The sequence below is a fragment of the Bombina bombina genome, chromosome 3 (genome assembly GCF_027579735.1).
Source record: "Bombina bombina isolate aBomBom1 chromosome 3, aBomBom1.pri, whole genome shotgun sequence".
In the NCBI taxonomy this organism is placed as follows: domain Eukaryota; kingdom Metazoa; phylum Chordata; class Amphibia; order Anura; family Bombinatoridae; genus Bombina; species Bombina bombina.
In genome coordinates this window covers 241,406,513-241,423,311 of record NC_069501.1, presented here as the reverse complement: position 1 = coordinate 241,423,311, position 16,799 = coordinate 241,406,513, and positions in this window count along the sequence as shown.

Sequence of the window (16,799 nt, the reverse complement as noted above, 5' to 3'; positions counted from 1 at the left end):
AACACAAGGCAGGATGCTAACACTGCAGGAGCACAGGGCAGGATACTGGAACACAAGGCAGGATGCTGGAACTGCAGGAGCACAAGGCAGGATGCTGGAACACAAGGCAGGATGCTGAAACACAAGGCAGGATACTGGAACACAAGGCAGGATACTGGAACACAAGGCAGGATGCTAACACTGCTGGAGCACATGGCAGGGTACTGGAACACTAGACAGAATGCTGGAACACAAGGCAGGGTGCTAACACTGCAGGAGCACATGGCAGGATACTGGAACACAAGGCAGGATGCTAACACTGCAGGAGCACAGGGCAGGATACTGGAAAACCAGGCAGGATGCTGGAACACAAGGCAGGATGCTAACACTGCAGGAGCACAAGGCAGGATGCTGGAACACAAGGCAGGATGCTGGAACACAAGGCAGGATACTGGAACACAAGGCAGGATACTGGAACACAAGGCAGGATGCTAACACTGCAGGAGCACATGGCAGGATACTGGAAAACAAGGCAGGATGCTGGCACTGCAGGAGCACAAGGCAGGATACTGGAACACAAGGCAGGATGCTGGAACACAAGGCAGGATGCTGGAACACAAGGCAGGATACTGGAACACAAGGCAGGATACTGGAACACAAGGCAGGATGCTAACACTGCAGGAGCACATGGCAGGATACTGGAACACAAGGCAGGATGCTAACACTGCAGGAACACAGGGCAGGATACTGGAAAACAAGGCAGGATGCTGGCACTGCAGGAGCACAAGGCAGGATACTGGAACACAAGGCAGGATGCTGGAACACAAGGCAGGATACTGGAACACAAGGCAGGATACTGGAACAGAAAGCAGGATGCTAACACTGCAGGACCACAAGACAGGATACTGGAACACAAGGCAGGATACTAGCACTGCAGGAGCACAAGGCAAGATACTGGAACACACGGAAGGATGCTAACACTGCAGGAGCACAAGACAGGATACTGGAACACAAGGGAGGATGCTGGCACTACAAGAACACAAGGCAGGGTACTGGAACACGAGGCAGGATACTCGCACTGCAGGAGCACAAGACAGGATACTGGAACACAAGGCAGGATGCTGGAACACAAGGCAGGATGCTGGCACTGCAGGAGCACAAGGCAGTATGCTGGAACACAAGGCAGGATGCTGGAACACAAGGCAGGATACTGGAACACAAGGCAGGATACTGGAACACAAGGCAGGATGCTAACACTGCAGGAGCACATGGCAGGATACTGGAACACAAGGCAGGATGCTAACACTGCAGGAGCACAGGGCAGGATACTGGAACACAAGGCAGGATGCTGGAACACAAGGCAGGATGCTGAAACACAAGGCAGGATACTGGAACACAAGGCAGGATACTGGAACACAAGGCAGGATGCTAACACTGCAGGAGCACAGGGCAAGATACTGGAGCACAAGGCAGGATGCTAACACTGCAGGAGCACAAGGCAGGATACTGTAACACAAGGCAGGATGCTGGAACACAAGGCAGGATGCAAACACTGCAGGAGCACAAGGCAGGATGCTAGAAGACAAGGCAGGATGCTGGCACTGCAGGAGCACAATACAGGATACTGGAAAACAAGGCAGGATACTGGCATTGCAGGAGCGCAAGGCAAGATACTGGAACACAAGGCCGGATGCTGGCACTGCAGGAACACAAGGCAGGATGCTAACACTGCAGGAGCACAAGACAGGATACTGGAACACAAGGCCGGATGCTGGCACTGCAGGAACACAAGGCAGGATACTGGAACACGAGGCAGGATACTGGAACACAAGGCAGGATGCTAACACTGCAGGAGCACAAGTCAGGATACTGGAACACGAGGCAGGATACTGGCACTGCAGGAGCACAAGACATGATACTGGAGCACGAGGCAGGATACTGGCACAGAAGGAGCACAAGACGGGATACTGGAGCACGAGGCAGGATACTGGAACACAAGGCAGGATACTGGCACTGCAGGAGCACAAAACCAAAAAATCCCAGCACTCAAAAGAGGAGATGCACTTCACTTCAGGGCCACTACCTAAGGCCGCCAATATAGTGTATGAAAATCAAGCAATAGAAGTGACAGCAATAAAACTTTTATTAAAGTTTTATATACAAAAAGAATGGCAACGTTTCGGGATGCTATCCCTTATTCATGCCATGCCATACTAACAAACATTACTTACATATATACTAACTTACCACTAGGTGGCGCTAACAATCATTTTACATATTAACCCCTTCATTACTTATACAGCTATATACAAAATACAGAATTCACACAGTTTTACAAAATATTAAGTACATAAGTAATTTCTGATACAATAAACAGAATAAATATCCTGACTTAAAGAAGAATTATCTCATCAGCTCATATAAATTCAGAATTCACACAGTTTTACAAAATATTAAGACTGGGGCTACATAAACACTGATAAGTCCCAGTCTTTATTTAAACCTTTAGGCTCAAGAGACCCCAATTCTTAAATCCAGAAGGATTCTCTCTGTTTGAGCAAAGTTCCCTGTCACCCACTATACGTGGCATTTCAATGTGGTCAATAATTTGAAATTTAAGTTGACTGATTGAGTGGCAAACTTTCAGAAAATGATTGGCTAGTGGGGCTTTTAAATTACCAGTACGTATATTACTTTTGTGTTCTATAATCCTATCCTTAGCAGATCTAGTGGACTCCCCTATATAAACACTTCCACATGGGCATTTAATCATGTAGATTATAAATGTAGTTAAACAGGTAAAAAAAATAAACTTTTATAGAATATTTTTTCCCCATGTGGTGGTGATAAAATACAGGACCTTTGGTCATATTACCACAACATGAGCATCCTAAACATGGAAAACATGATTTTTTGTAGTGATATATCGGGATCCAGTTTTAATTTTGGAGCCTACATCAGCTCTTACCAATTTCTTCTGGATATTCATACCTTTTCTGTAGGCTAACATTGGATGGACTTGAAATTCTGCTACTAGCCAACACTCCCCAATGCTTATTTATGATCCTTTGAATCTCTACACTCTGTGAATTATGTTCAGACACAAAAAGCAATCTTTGCTTTTTATCATCCATTCTTTCTGATTTATTTCTGTTTTTATCAGATAACAAATTGGACCTTGGTATAGATCTCACTAAATTTATCTCATCTGCAATTAACTTATCTGGGTATCCTCTCTCTTTAAATCTGTTCCCCATCTCCTCTAGCCTTTTGTCTATAATACTCTCATCTGAGACAATCTTACGAACACGTAAAAGTTGGCTATGGGGAAGAGACCTAATGAGGGAGGGAGGATGAGCACTCTCAAATTTCAAAAGGCTATTGTGGTCAGTACTTTTTCTAAAAAGATCCGTTTTAAATGAATTGCCTTCTTTAATAACTCTTACGTCAAGGAAGTCTATAGACTGCTCGCTCCAAACCAATTTAAATTTAATATGATTAGTGGACATATTTAGTTCATTCACAAAGTCCACCAGGGTTCCAACATTGCCCAGCCATATTCCAAATATGTCATCTATATATCGTCACCAGGTGGTGCCATACACAATAAACATATTATTGGAATAGACATATTATGGAGGAAAGACAAGATGCCTGCAGAATGTTTTCATACTCTGATTTGTAGGCTACAAGAATCACCACGCTCACAAAAGGCTCAAGAGACTTTTTGAAAACAGCTCCATCTGATTATACTACTAAAGAGTTTGAGCGACTATCTAAAAAGAACCTATCATATGATCGTCATGCTACAACCCTGGCGGAATATCACTGGGTCAAGCATATACCCAGGGGTTTATGCATGAATTCAAGACCTACCCTTATGAGGGATAACCCTGATTACTGCAATCGTTTGGAACATATACTCAATAAATGCTCTATGGATATCATTGTCCTTTCAGTGGAATGTCTGAACAAAGAAATAGAAGAACAGAGCATTAAGCTAGCAGATATGGAAAAAGATCTGAAAAAATCCTTACCTCTGGAGGAGGTTGAAAAACTATTGCAGGAGGTGAATGCGAAAATCGCAGAGTCCAAAAAGATCTTTGAAGAGCGCAAACAGACTAAGTTTGCACGGGACGAACAAGATTATGCATCAGGGAGAATCTATAGGTGGCGCTATGACCCTGAGGGATCCAGGCGCAGAGGCACTTACGGCACGCCAAGACGTCAAGGCCGGAACACCGCACTGAGCGGGAGTAGCACAGAATCCCCAGATACATCACCGGGGGAGTCGGATCAAGAAAGAGGTGCAGAGGGCGTAAGCATAAACACTGCTGTGAATACAGGAGCCAAGAAAAAAACGAGCAGGCAATTGCGATCAGGACGCCGCAACTAAGGCCTGAAAATACCTCTACAAGACATCAAGGCCTAGATTTAGAGTTCGGCGGTAAAAGGGCTGTTAACGCTCCGCGGGTTTTTTTCTGGCCGCACCATAAATTTAACTCTGGTATCGAGAGTTCAAACAAATGCTGCGTTAGGCTCCAAAAAAGGAGCGTAGAGCATTTTTACCGCAAATGCAACTCTCGATACCAGAGTTGCTTACGGACGCGGCCGGCATCAAAAACGTGCTCGTGCACGATTCTCCCATAGGAAACAATGGGGCTGTTTGAGCTGAAAAAAAACCTAACACCTGCAAAAAAGCAGCGTTCAGCTCCTAACGCAGCCCCATTGTTTCCTATGGGGAAACACCTCCTAAGTCTGCACCTAACACCCTAACATGTACCCCGAGTCTAAACACCCCTAACCTTACACTTATTAACTCCTAATCTGCCGCCCCCGCTATCGCTGACCCCTGCATTACACTTTTAACCCCTAATCTGCCGCTCCGTAAACCGCCGCCACCTACGTTATCCCTATGTACCCCTAATCTGCTGCCCTAACATCGCCGACCCCTATGTTATATTTATTAACCCCTAATCTGCCCCCCACAACGTCGCCGACACCTGCCTACACTTATTAACCCCTAATCTGCCGAGCGGACCTGAGCGCTACTATAATAAAGTTATTAACCCCTAATCCGCCTCACTAACCCTATCATAAATAGTATTAACCCCTAATCTGCCCTCCCTAACATCGCCGACACCTACCTTCAATTATTAACCCCTAATCTGCCGACCGGAGCTCACCGCTATTCTAATAAATGTATTAACCCCTAAAGCTAAGTCTAACCCTAACACTAACACCCCCCTAAGTTAAATATAATTTTTATCTAACGAAATAAATTAACTCTTATTAAATAAATGATTCCTATTTAAAGCTAAATACTTACCTGTAAAATAAATCCTAATATAGCTACAATATAAATTATAATTATATTATAGCTATTTTAGGATTAATATTTATTTTACAGGCAACTTTGTAATTATTTTAACCAGGTACAATAGCTATTAAATAGTTAAGAACTATTTAATAGTTACCTAGTTAAAATAATAACAAATTTACCTGTAAAATAAATCCTAACCTAAGATATAATTAAACCTAACACTACCCTATCAATAAAATAATTAAATAAACTACCTACAATTACCTACAATTAACCTAACACTACACTATCAATAAATTAATTAAACACAATTGCTACAAATAAATAAAATTAAATAAACTATCTAAAGTACAAAAAATAAAAAAGAACTAAGTTACAGAAAATAATAAAATATTTACAAACATAAGAAAAATATTACAACAATTTTAAACTAATTACACCTACTCTAAGCCCCCTAATAAAATAACAAAGCCCCCCAAAATAAAAAATTCCCTACCCTATTCTAAAATACAAATATTACAAGCTCTTTTACCTTACCAGCCCTGAACAGGGCCCTTTGCGGGGCATGCCCCAAGAATTTCAGCTCTTTTGCCTGTAAAAAAAAACATACAATACCCCCCCCCAACATTACAACCCACCACCCACATACCCCTAATCTAACCCAAACCCCCCTTAAATAAACCTAACACTACCCCCCTGATGATCTTCCTACCTTGTCTTCACCATGCCAGGTTCACCGATCCGTCCTGGCTCCAAGATCTTCATCCAACCCAAGCGGGGGCTAGACATCCACTGAAGAAGTCCAGAAGAGGGTCCAAAGTCTTCCTCCTATCCGGCAAGAAGAGGACATCCGGACCGGCAAACATCTTCTCCAAGCGGCATCTTCTATCTTCTTCCATCCGATGACGACCGGCTCCATCTTGAAGACCTCCAGCGCGGATCCATCCTCTTCTTCCGACGACTAGACGACGAATGACGGTTCCTTTAAGGGACGTCATCCAAGATGGCGTCCCTCGAATTCCGATTGGCTGATAGGATTCTATCAGCCAATCGGAATTAAGGTAGGAATTTTCTGATTGGCTGATGGAATCAGCCAATCAGAATCAAGTTCAATCCGATTGGCTGATCCAATCAGCCAATCAGATTGAGCTCGCATTCTATTGGCTGATCGGAACAGCCAATAGAATGCGAGCTCAATCTGATTGGCTGATTGGATCAGCCAATCGGATTGAACTATATTCTGATTGGCTGATTCCATCAGCCAATCAGAAAATTCCTACCTTAATTCCGATTGGCTGATAGAATCCTATCAGCCAATCGGAATTCGAGGGACGCCATCTTGGATGACGTCCTTTAAAGGAACCGTCATTCGTCGTCTAGTCGTCGGAAGAAGAGGATGGATCCGCGCTGGAGGTCTTCAAGATGGAGCCGGTCGTCATCGGATGGAAGAAGATAGAAGATGCCGCTTGGAGAAGATGTTTGCCGGTCCGGATGTCCTCTTCTTGCCGGATAGGAGGAAGACTTTGGACCCTCTTCTGGACTTCTTCAGTGGATGTCTAGCCCCCGCTTGGGTTGGATGAAGATCTTGGAGCCAGGACGGATCGGTGAACCTGGCATGGTGAAGACAAGGTAGGAAGATCATCAGGGGGGTAGTGTTAGGTTTATTTAAGGGGGGTTTGGGTTAGATTAGGGGTATGTGGGTGGTGGGTTGTAATGTTGGGGGGGGGGGTATTGTATGTTTTTTTTTACAGGCAAAAGAGCTGAAATTCTTGGGGCATGCCCCGCAAAGGGCCCTGTTCAGGGCTGGTAAGGTAAAAGAGCTTGTAATATTTGTATTTTAGAATAGGGTAGGGAATTTTTTATTTTGGGGGGCTTTGTTATTTTATTAGGGGGCTTAGAGTAGGTGTAATTAGTTTAAAATTGTTGTAATATTTTTCTTATGTTTGTAAATATTTTATTATTTTCTGTAACTTAGTTCTTTTTTATTTTTTGTACTTTAGATAGTTTATTTAATTTTATTTATTTGTAGCAATTGTGTTTAATTAATTTATTGATAGTGTAGTGTTAGGTTAATTGTAGGTAATTGTAGGTAGTTTATTTAATTATTTTATTGATAGGGTAGTGTTAGGTTTAATTATATCTTAGGTTAGGATTTATTTTACAGGTAAATTTGTAATTATTTTAACTAGGTAACTATTAAATAGTTCTTAACTATTTAATAGCTATTGTACCTGGTTAAAATAATTACAAAGTTGCCTGTAAAATAAATATTAATCCTAAAATAGCTATAATATAATTATAATTTATATTGTAGCTATATTAGGATGTATTTTACAGGTAAGTATTTAGCTTTAAATAGGAATAAGTTATTTAATAAGAGTTAATTTATTTCGTTAGATAAAAATTATATTTAACTTAGGGGGGTGTTAGTGTTAGGGTTAGACTTAGCTTTAGGGGTTAATACATTTATTAGAATAGCGGTGAGCTCCGGTCGGCAGATTAGGGGTTAATAATTGAAGGTAGGTGTCGGCGATGTTAGGGAGGGCAGATTAGGGGTTAATACTATTTATGATAGGGTTAGTGAGGCGGATTAGGGGTTAATAACTTTATTATAGTAGCGCTCAGGTCCGCTCGGCAGATTAGGGGTTAATAAGTGTAGGTAGGTGTCGGCGACGTTGTGGGGGGCAGATTAGGGGTTAATAAATATAACATAGGGGTCGGCGATGTTAGGGGTAGCAGATTAGGGGTACATAGGGATAACGTAGGTGGCGGCGATTTGCGGTCGGAAGATTAGGGGTTAATTATTTTAAGTAGCTTGCGGCGACGTTGTGGGGGGCAAGTTAGGGGTTAATAGATATAATACAGGGGTCGGCGGTGTTAGGGGCAGCAGATTAGGGGTACATAAGTATAACGTAGGTGGCGGTCGGCAGATTAGGGGTTAAAAATTTTAATCGAGTGGCGGCGATGTGGGGGGACCTCGGTTTAGGGGTACATAGGTAGTTTATGGGTGTTAGTGTACTTTAGGGTACAGTAGTTAAGAGCTTTATAAACCGGCGTTAGCCAGAAAGCTCTTAACTCCTGCTATTTTCAGGCGGCTGGAATCTTGTCGTTAGAGCTCTAACGCTCACTGCAGAAACGACTCTAAATACCGGCGTTAGGAAGATCCCATTGAAAAGATAGGATACGCAAATGGCGTAGGGGGATCTGCGGTATGGAAAAGTCGCGGCTGTAAAGTGAGCGTTAGACCCTTTAATCACTGACTCCAAATACCAGCGGGCGCCCAAAACCAGCGTTAGGAGCCTCTAACGCTGGTTTTGACGGCTACCGCCGAACTCTAAATCTAGGCCCAAGGTAGTAGGTACAAGGATGAGAGCATAATGGATGTACAGTCCGGGACTTTTAAGGGTAACGTAAACAATGTAATTAACATTTCTAAGCATACTTTAAACCAAGATGAACTTGATTTATTAAACAAAAGTTTTTAATTTGCCCTAAAAAAAAAAAAGTTGAGACTTAAAACTATGTTTTGGGATAAAGACTTACCGACTATATGTGAGAGTCCAATGATCCATTTAAACCAATTAGGTCTGAGAAAGAAAAGCAGGTTTATACCTGGGGCTATTAATCACAGTGTGGAGACATTTGTCACTCTAGTTCAGAGAGATATAGAAAAATTACAGAATAAGGTGACTAAATATGGTAATGCTGAAAATAAGTTTAAACCTATCAGAGCAAATATGACAGGTGAGCAATTTAATGCATTACAGGGATTAAGAGATAATTCATAGATTATCCTTAAAAGGGCTGACAAGGGAGGGGCAGTGGTAGTCTTAGATAAAACCACTACGTGAATGAAATCAGACAACAGCTTGGTGACAGTACTGTGTATCAGAAAATTGCATATAATCCAGTTTTCAAGATTCAAAAGGAAATAGATATAGTTGTATCATTTGTTGAGAAAAATGGAATTATAGGGAATGATGTGAAACAGTTTTTGAAAATTGACCATCCATGTACTCCCGTCATTTCTTCACTCCCTAAAGTACACAAAAACCTAACTAACCCCCCCGGTCTCCCTATTGTGGCCAGCACTGATGCAGTGTTCACTAATATCTCTATATTTCTTGATAAAATCCTCCGCCCTTATGTAGAGATTTCTCACTCTTTTATTAAAGACACAGGCGATTTTCTTCTTAGACTCAATACCTTGAGCATCCCCACTACTTTATTCATTATGTTCAGTTTAGATATAGAGAGTCTATACACTAATATCACACACACTAGTGGCATTGATGCAGTATATTCTGTATTAACATCTGACACTAAATATAATCAGGTTCAAATTGACTTCTTAATACATTTGTTATTTATTATACTGTATAACAACTATTTTCTGTTTCAAGATGACTATTTTCTCCAACTCCAGAGAACTGCCATGGGTTCCAATGTCGCCCCCAATTATGCAAATATATTCATGAATTTATATGAAGAGAAATATGTCTATTCCAATAATATGTTTATTCTGTATGGTGCCACCTGGTGGCAATATATAGATGACATATTTGGAATATGGCTGGGCGACGTTGGAACCCTGGTGGACTTTGTGAATGAACTAAATATGTCCACTAATCATATAAAATTTGAATTGGTTTGGAGTGAGGAGTCTATAGACTTCCTTGACGTAAGAGTTATTAAAGAAGGCAATTCATTTAAAACGGATCTTTTTAGAAAAAGTACTGACCGCAATAGCCTTTTGAAATTTGAGAGTGCGCATCCTCCCTCCCTCATTAGGTCTCTTCCCCATAGTCAACTTTTACGTGTTCGTAAGATTATCTTAGATGAGAGTATTATAGACAAAAGGCTAGAGGAGATGGGGAACAGATTTAGAGAGAGAGGATACCCAGATAAGTTAATTGCAGATGAGATAAATTTAGTGAGATCTATACCAAGGTCCAATTTGTTATCTGATAAAAACAGAAATAAATCAGAAAGAATGGATGATAAAAAGCAAAGATTGCTTTTTGTGTCTGAACATAATTCACAGAGTGTAGAGATTCAAAGGATCATAAATAAGCATTAGGCAGTGTTGGCTAGTTGTAATCCCAATATAGAAGAATTTCCATCCAATGTTAGCCTACAAAAAAGGTATGAATATCCAGAAGAAATTGGTAAGAGGTGATGTAGGCCCCAGAATTAAAACTGGGTCCCGATATATCACTAAAAAAAATCATGGATTTTTTCCCATGTTTAGGATGCTAGTGTTATGGTAATATGGCCAAAGGTCCTGTATTTTATCACCCCCACACGGGGAAAAAATATTCTATAAAAGTTTTTTTTACCTGTTTAACTACATTTACCATCTACATGATTAAATGCCCATGTGGAAGTGTTTATATAGGGGAGTCCACTAGATCTGCTAAGGATAGGATTATAGAACACAAAGGTAATATACGTACTGGTAATTTAAAAGCCCCACTTGCCAATCATTTTCTGAATGTTGGCCACTTAATCAGCCAACTTAAATTTCAAATTATTGACCACATTGAAATGCCACGTAGAGGGGTGACAGGGAACTTTGCCTCAAACAGAGAGAATCCTTCTGGATTTATGAATTGGGGTCTCTTGAGCCTAAAGGTTTAAATAAAGACTGGGACTTATCAGTGTTTATGTAGCCCCAGTCTTAATATTTTGTAAAACTGTGTGAATTCTGAATTTATATGAGCTGATGAGATAATTCTTCTTTAAGTCAGGATATTTATTCTGTTTATTGTATCAGAAATTACTTATGTACTTAATATTTTGTAAAACTGTGTGAATTCTGTATTTTGTATATAGCTGTATAAGTAATGAAGGGGTTAATAGGTAAAATGATTGTTAGCGCCACCTAGTGGTAAGTTAGTATATAAGTAAGTAATGTTTGTTAGTATGGCATGGCATGAATAAGGGATAGCATCCTAAAACGTTGCCGTTCTTTTTGTCTATTAAACTTTAATACAAGTTTTTTTGCTGTCACTTCTATTGCTTGATTTTGATACTGCAGGAGCACAAGGCAGGATACTGGAACACAAGGTAGGATACTGAAACACAAGGAAGGATGCTAACACTGCAGGAGCAAAAGACAGGATACTGGAACATGAGGCAGGATACTGGCACTGCAGGAGCACAAGACAGGATACTGGAACACGAGGCAGGATACTGGCACTGCAGGAGCACAAGACAGGATACTGGAACACGAGGCAGGATACTGGCACTGCAGGAGCACAAGACAGGATACTGGAACACGAGGCAGGATACTGGAACACAAGGCAGGATACTGGCACTGCAGGAGCACAAGGCAGGATAGTGGAACACAAGGTAGGATACTGGAACACAAGGCAGGATGCTGGCACTGCAGGAGCACAAGGCAGGATAATGGCACTGCAGGAGCACAAGGCAAGATACTGGAACCCAAGGCAGGATGCTGGCACTACGGAAGCACAAGACAGGATACTGGAACACAAGGCAGGATGCTGGCACTGCAGGAGCACAAGACAGGATACTGGAACACAAGGCAGGATGCTTGCACTGCAGGAGCACAAGACAGGATACTGGAACACAAGGCAGGATGCTTGCACTGCAGGAGCACAAGACAGGATACTGGAACACAAGGAAGGATGCTTGCACTGCAGGAGCACAAGACAGGATACTGGAACACAAGGCAGGATGCTTGCACTGCAGGAGCACAAGACAGGATACTGGAACACAAGGCAGGATGCTGACACTGCAGGAGCACAAGGCAGGATACTGGAACACAGGACAGAACTCTGGCACTGACTGGAACACAAGGCTACTGTAGCACAAGGCTGGATACTAAGAATAGAGTCAAATCAGCAGATAAAGAGTAGTTAGGTTGAGCCAGGGTCAGAACCAGATGGGCAGAAACAGCACAAAATCAGAAGGATTAAGGTAGAGTCCAAATAACAAGCGTAAAGGTTAGGAACCAAATCAATCCTCATTGGCCACAAAGCAAAGGAAAAATCCAAGAGCAAAGTCAGGTACACAGGCAAATTAAATGACCATGACTGAATATAGCAGATTTACCCAAAAATCAAGCAGAGGCACGCTCATGTTGTACAAAACAAAGAGATTTATTTTTTAATGATGAATAATTCCTCCAAAATAATTTTTTTTGTCTGTGCACACATCTAATATCTATTTATCACTGGCTGACTGCAACAACCCCTGACAGAAAGAATTGCTTCTTTCTTTTCTGCACAGGAGTATCCATTAAACAAACACTGTTGTACGTTATTTTATTTTTACACTGAACAAAGAAATCCTTTGAATATCTTGTCTCTTTAAAGATCTTGAACATCACAAAGTATCAGGGTCAGATAAAGCAAAACACTCAAACATAATAGAAATGTATGTAATAGTCTTGTTTTGAGGGGGTGGTCAAAGAGTAATCACATTCTCAGAAATGCTGACAGATGTTTTGGCTTCTGACTTATCTCCATAAGATCAGTCCATTGCATCAGAAATAGCTGCTTTTAATTAAAGCGGAATGTACATTTGAGGGGTCATTTATCATTGTTTTCCAACTGCAAACTTGTGCAAATTTGATACAACAGATTTGTTTAGGGGTGAAACACATTAGTTAACTGCTATATTCCCTTTTATAAATCTGAAATATTGTGTTGTCCTTTACTTATAATCCATATTTACTTTAATGCTTTTTCTTTCTAGAATACTTAGAAGGTGTTGACTTAAAGGGACAGTCTAGTCCACAATAAACTTTCATGATTCAGATAGAGAATGTCATTTTAAACAATTTTCCAATTTACTTTTATCAACAATTTTGCTTTTTTCTCTTGGTTTTCTTAGTTGAAAGCTAAACCTAGGAGGTTCATATGCTAATTTCTAAGCCCTTGAAGGCCGCCTCTTCTCTCAGGGCATTTTGACAGTTTTTCACCACTAGAGGGTGTTAGTTCATGTGTGTCATGTACGTGTGTCATGTGTGTCATAGTTCATGTGTGTCATATAGATAATACTGTGCTCACGCATGTGGAGTTCAGGTGAGCCAGCTCTGATTGGCTAAAATGGATGTCTGTCAAAAGAACTGAAATAAGGGGTCAGTTTGCAGAGGTTTAGATACAAGGTAATCACAGAGGTAAAAAGTGTATTTATATAACTGTGTTGGTTGTGCAAAGCTAGGGAATGGGTAACAAAGGGATTACCTACCTTTTTAAACAATAACAATTCTGGTATAGACTATACCTATAAGTATTGTGGACAACTAAACAGTAAAAGGAGGGCTGATGATTTTAAAAACAGTTCAAAAATGATTCCCTTGGATTTATTTAATTTGCGTTGATTTTTCAAGTGAAAAATAAGTTTTTTTAATAGCTTCAATTTTGCACCCCACTTTGGGACTTCCAGCTTGAGTAAAATATGTTTAAAAAAAATAACATTATATTCTTCAATACAGCAAAATGAAACCTCTGGATTCCATTATGGTAAAATGGTCAATACCAGGAAAAACAAGCTGTAAATTTTAAAATGTATTTTGCTTATTTATTTTACAAAAAGTGATTCATTTCCTTATGCATCTAATGTATGCCCAACTGTTACCAAGCTGTTCTATTTAAGCTTTGATACACAGAGCTCTTTAAAGAGTTATTGTATACAAACATTTTCTATCGTGCATATGAAAGAACACCAATTAAAATATTAAAAATAAATGAAAATTAAGTAAAAGTTATTTAACCCTTTAACTTCGTGGGTGTCATCCACTCAATGCCTTAACTGCGGATGACTACCATGTGCCGTTTTCCAGGGGAGTACCATTTCAGAGCTAATTCCGGCCCACCTCTGCAGTACTGGCAAGAGTGGAGGAGAGTAGGAGATTGTGAGCAGAGCGAAGAGGACGGGAGGGAGAGTATCTGGAGAATAGGTCTGAGATGTAGGGGGAAGAGTGCAGTTGAGGGCTTTGTATGTCAGAGTGAGAATTTTGTGTTTAATCCTGGAGGCAAGAGGAAGCCAGTGAAGGGATTGGCAGAGAGGTTCAACAGATGAAGAGTGATGTGTAAGGAAGATAAGCCTGGCAGAGGCATTTATTATGGATAGTAAAGGAGCTAGGTGGCAGCTAGGGAGACCAGATTGGATGGAGTTGCAGTATTAGAGGTGGGAAAGGATGAGAGAATAGATTAAAATCTTAGTTGTGTCTTGTGTAAGGAAATGTCTATTTTTAGAGTTGTTTTTAAGGAGGTAGCGTCAGGCTTTAGCCATGGACTGAATGTGAGGAGTGAAAGAAATATCTGAGTCAAGTGTGACCCCCAAGACATCGGGAAATGTGGGGTAGTGGTAATGATGGATTTATCGACAGTCATAGAGAAATGGGGGTGGAGATTTTGGAAGAATGGGTGAAAATAAGGAGCTCAGTTTTTTAGAGATTTTGCTTGAGGTAGTGAGAGGACATCCAAGATGAGATTTGAGAGACAGTGACATGGGTTAGCACGGATGAGATAGGTCTGGTGCAGAGAGGTAGATGTGGGTGTTGTCAGCATACGAATTATATTGAAACCTGTGGGACTTTATTAAGGAACCTAATGACAATGGGGCATATTTATCAAGCTTCATATGGAGCTTGATGCCCCGTGTTTCTGGCAAACCTTCAGGCTTGCCGGAAACACAAGTTATGAAGCAGCGGTCTGAAGACTGCTGATCCATAACCTGTCCTCCTGCTCTGAGGCGGCGGACAGATATCACCAAAAATCAACCCGATCAAATACGATTGGGTTGATTGACACCCCCTGCTAGCTGCTAATTGGCCGCGAATCTGCAGGGTGCGGCATTGCACCAGCAGTTCTCGATGTGCAGCGGACATGATCCGCAATATCGGATTATGTCCACTCGCACAATCATAATTCAGCCCTATGTGTAGATTAAGAAGAGAAGGGGACAGAGCCTTGCCATACCCTAACAGAAAGTGGTGACGGGACAGAGGATGCCCCAGAGAAGGCAACACTAAAGGTATGGTTAGACAGATAGGAAGAGAACCATGAGAGAGCTGTGTCGCACTTGCAAATGCCGTAGGATTGGAGGGTTTAAAGCAGAAGAAGGTGGTCGATAGTATCAGAGGCTGCAGACAAATCAAGGAGGATAAGCAGAGAGAAGTGGCCTTTGGATTTTGCTGTAAGTAGGTCATTGGTAACCTTAACAATTGCTGACTCTGTGGAGTGATGGGGGGGATATCCAGATTGTAGTGGGTCAAGGAGGAAGTTTAAGGAAATTGGAAATGTAAGGAAATTGGAAAGACGTGCATATACTAGTTTTTCAAGAAGCTTTGAGGCAAGAGGGAGTAGGGAAATAGGGCGGGAGTTGGATGGGGAGGTTTGATCGAGAGAAGGTTTTTTGAGGATAGGTGTGCATTTATTTGAGTAGAGGTTCATGGGAGCCCCTACATGCACATCAAAGTTATATAACTATACCCTTTTTATAAGAGGTTAATCCCTTCTTTTTTTAAAAGAGTTTAGAAAAAGACACATACACACTATTGTTTTCAACCTTATTTACTAAAATATTAATAAAAATATGCACTTTTTTACACTTTTTATTTTACAGTTCTCATGTGTCATGATATATACATAAATAATGGTATAGTATGAATCTGCTGGGTTTACTAAAAAAAAAAAACAATATATTACGGGGCTGAATTATCATTGTGCAAGCGGACATGATCCGATATTGTGGATCATGTCCGCTGCACATCGATAAATGCAGACAGCATACGCTCTCAGCATTTATGATTGCACCAGCAGTTCTTCGGCTTACAATGGTACCGTAATCATAGACCATCAATTGTTTAAGAGATATTACTACATTAAGTGACTGAGTTTATATTGGAGACTGTCTATGGGCTATAAATATGCTGCAGAATCCTGAGGAATTTAAGGAAAGGTACGCAGTACCACTATATACCCCCTGTTTGTATCTATATACAAAAGTATTAAGCCTAGCACTACTTGTGTTTCAACTTTCCAATTTACTTCCATTAAGAAATTTGTGTAAAGTCTTATTAAGTGCACGCTTTCAGGGGATCAAGCTCCTACTGAGCATGTGCACAAGCTCACAGGGTATATGTATGCTGATGTCTGTCACATGATACCGGGGGCAGGAAAATGGAAGAAAAAATAAATTTGCCAGAAAAAAAAAAATCTACTGCTTATTTCAAATTCAGAGTAGGTGTTATTGAATTGTCTTTTTATTATATAGCCATAAAAAAATAAATGTTATACATTTTGAAATTCTCTCTTTTAGATAGAACCAATAACATTCTGAGTACAATCTCTGTTTAAGATGTTTTTTTCTATTATATATGCGGAAAGAATGCCACTGTTCTTTTTCCTCTTTTCTGTGCCTAATCAGTAAGTACATTATTTACAAAATCATCGTCTGATTGACGACATTTGTGACTTTGATTATTCCTAGTTGTTCCTATTTTTAATAACCACCCTGC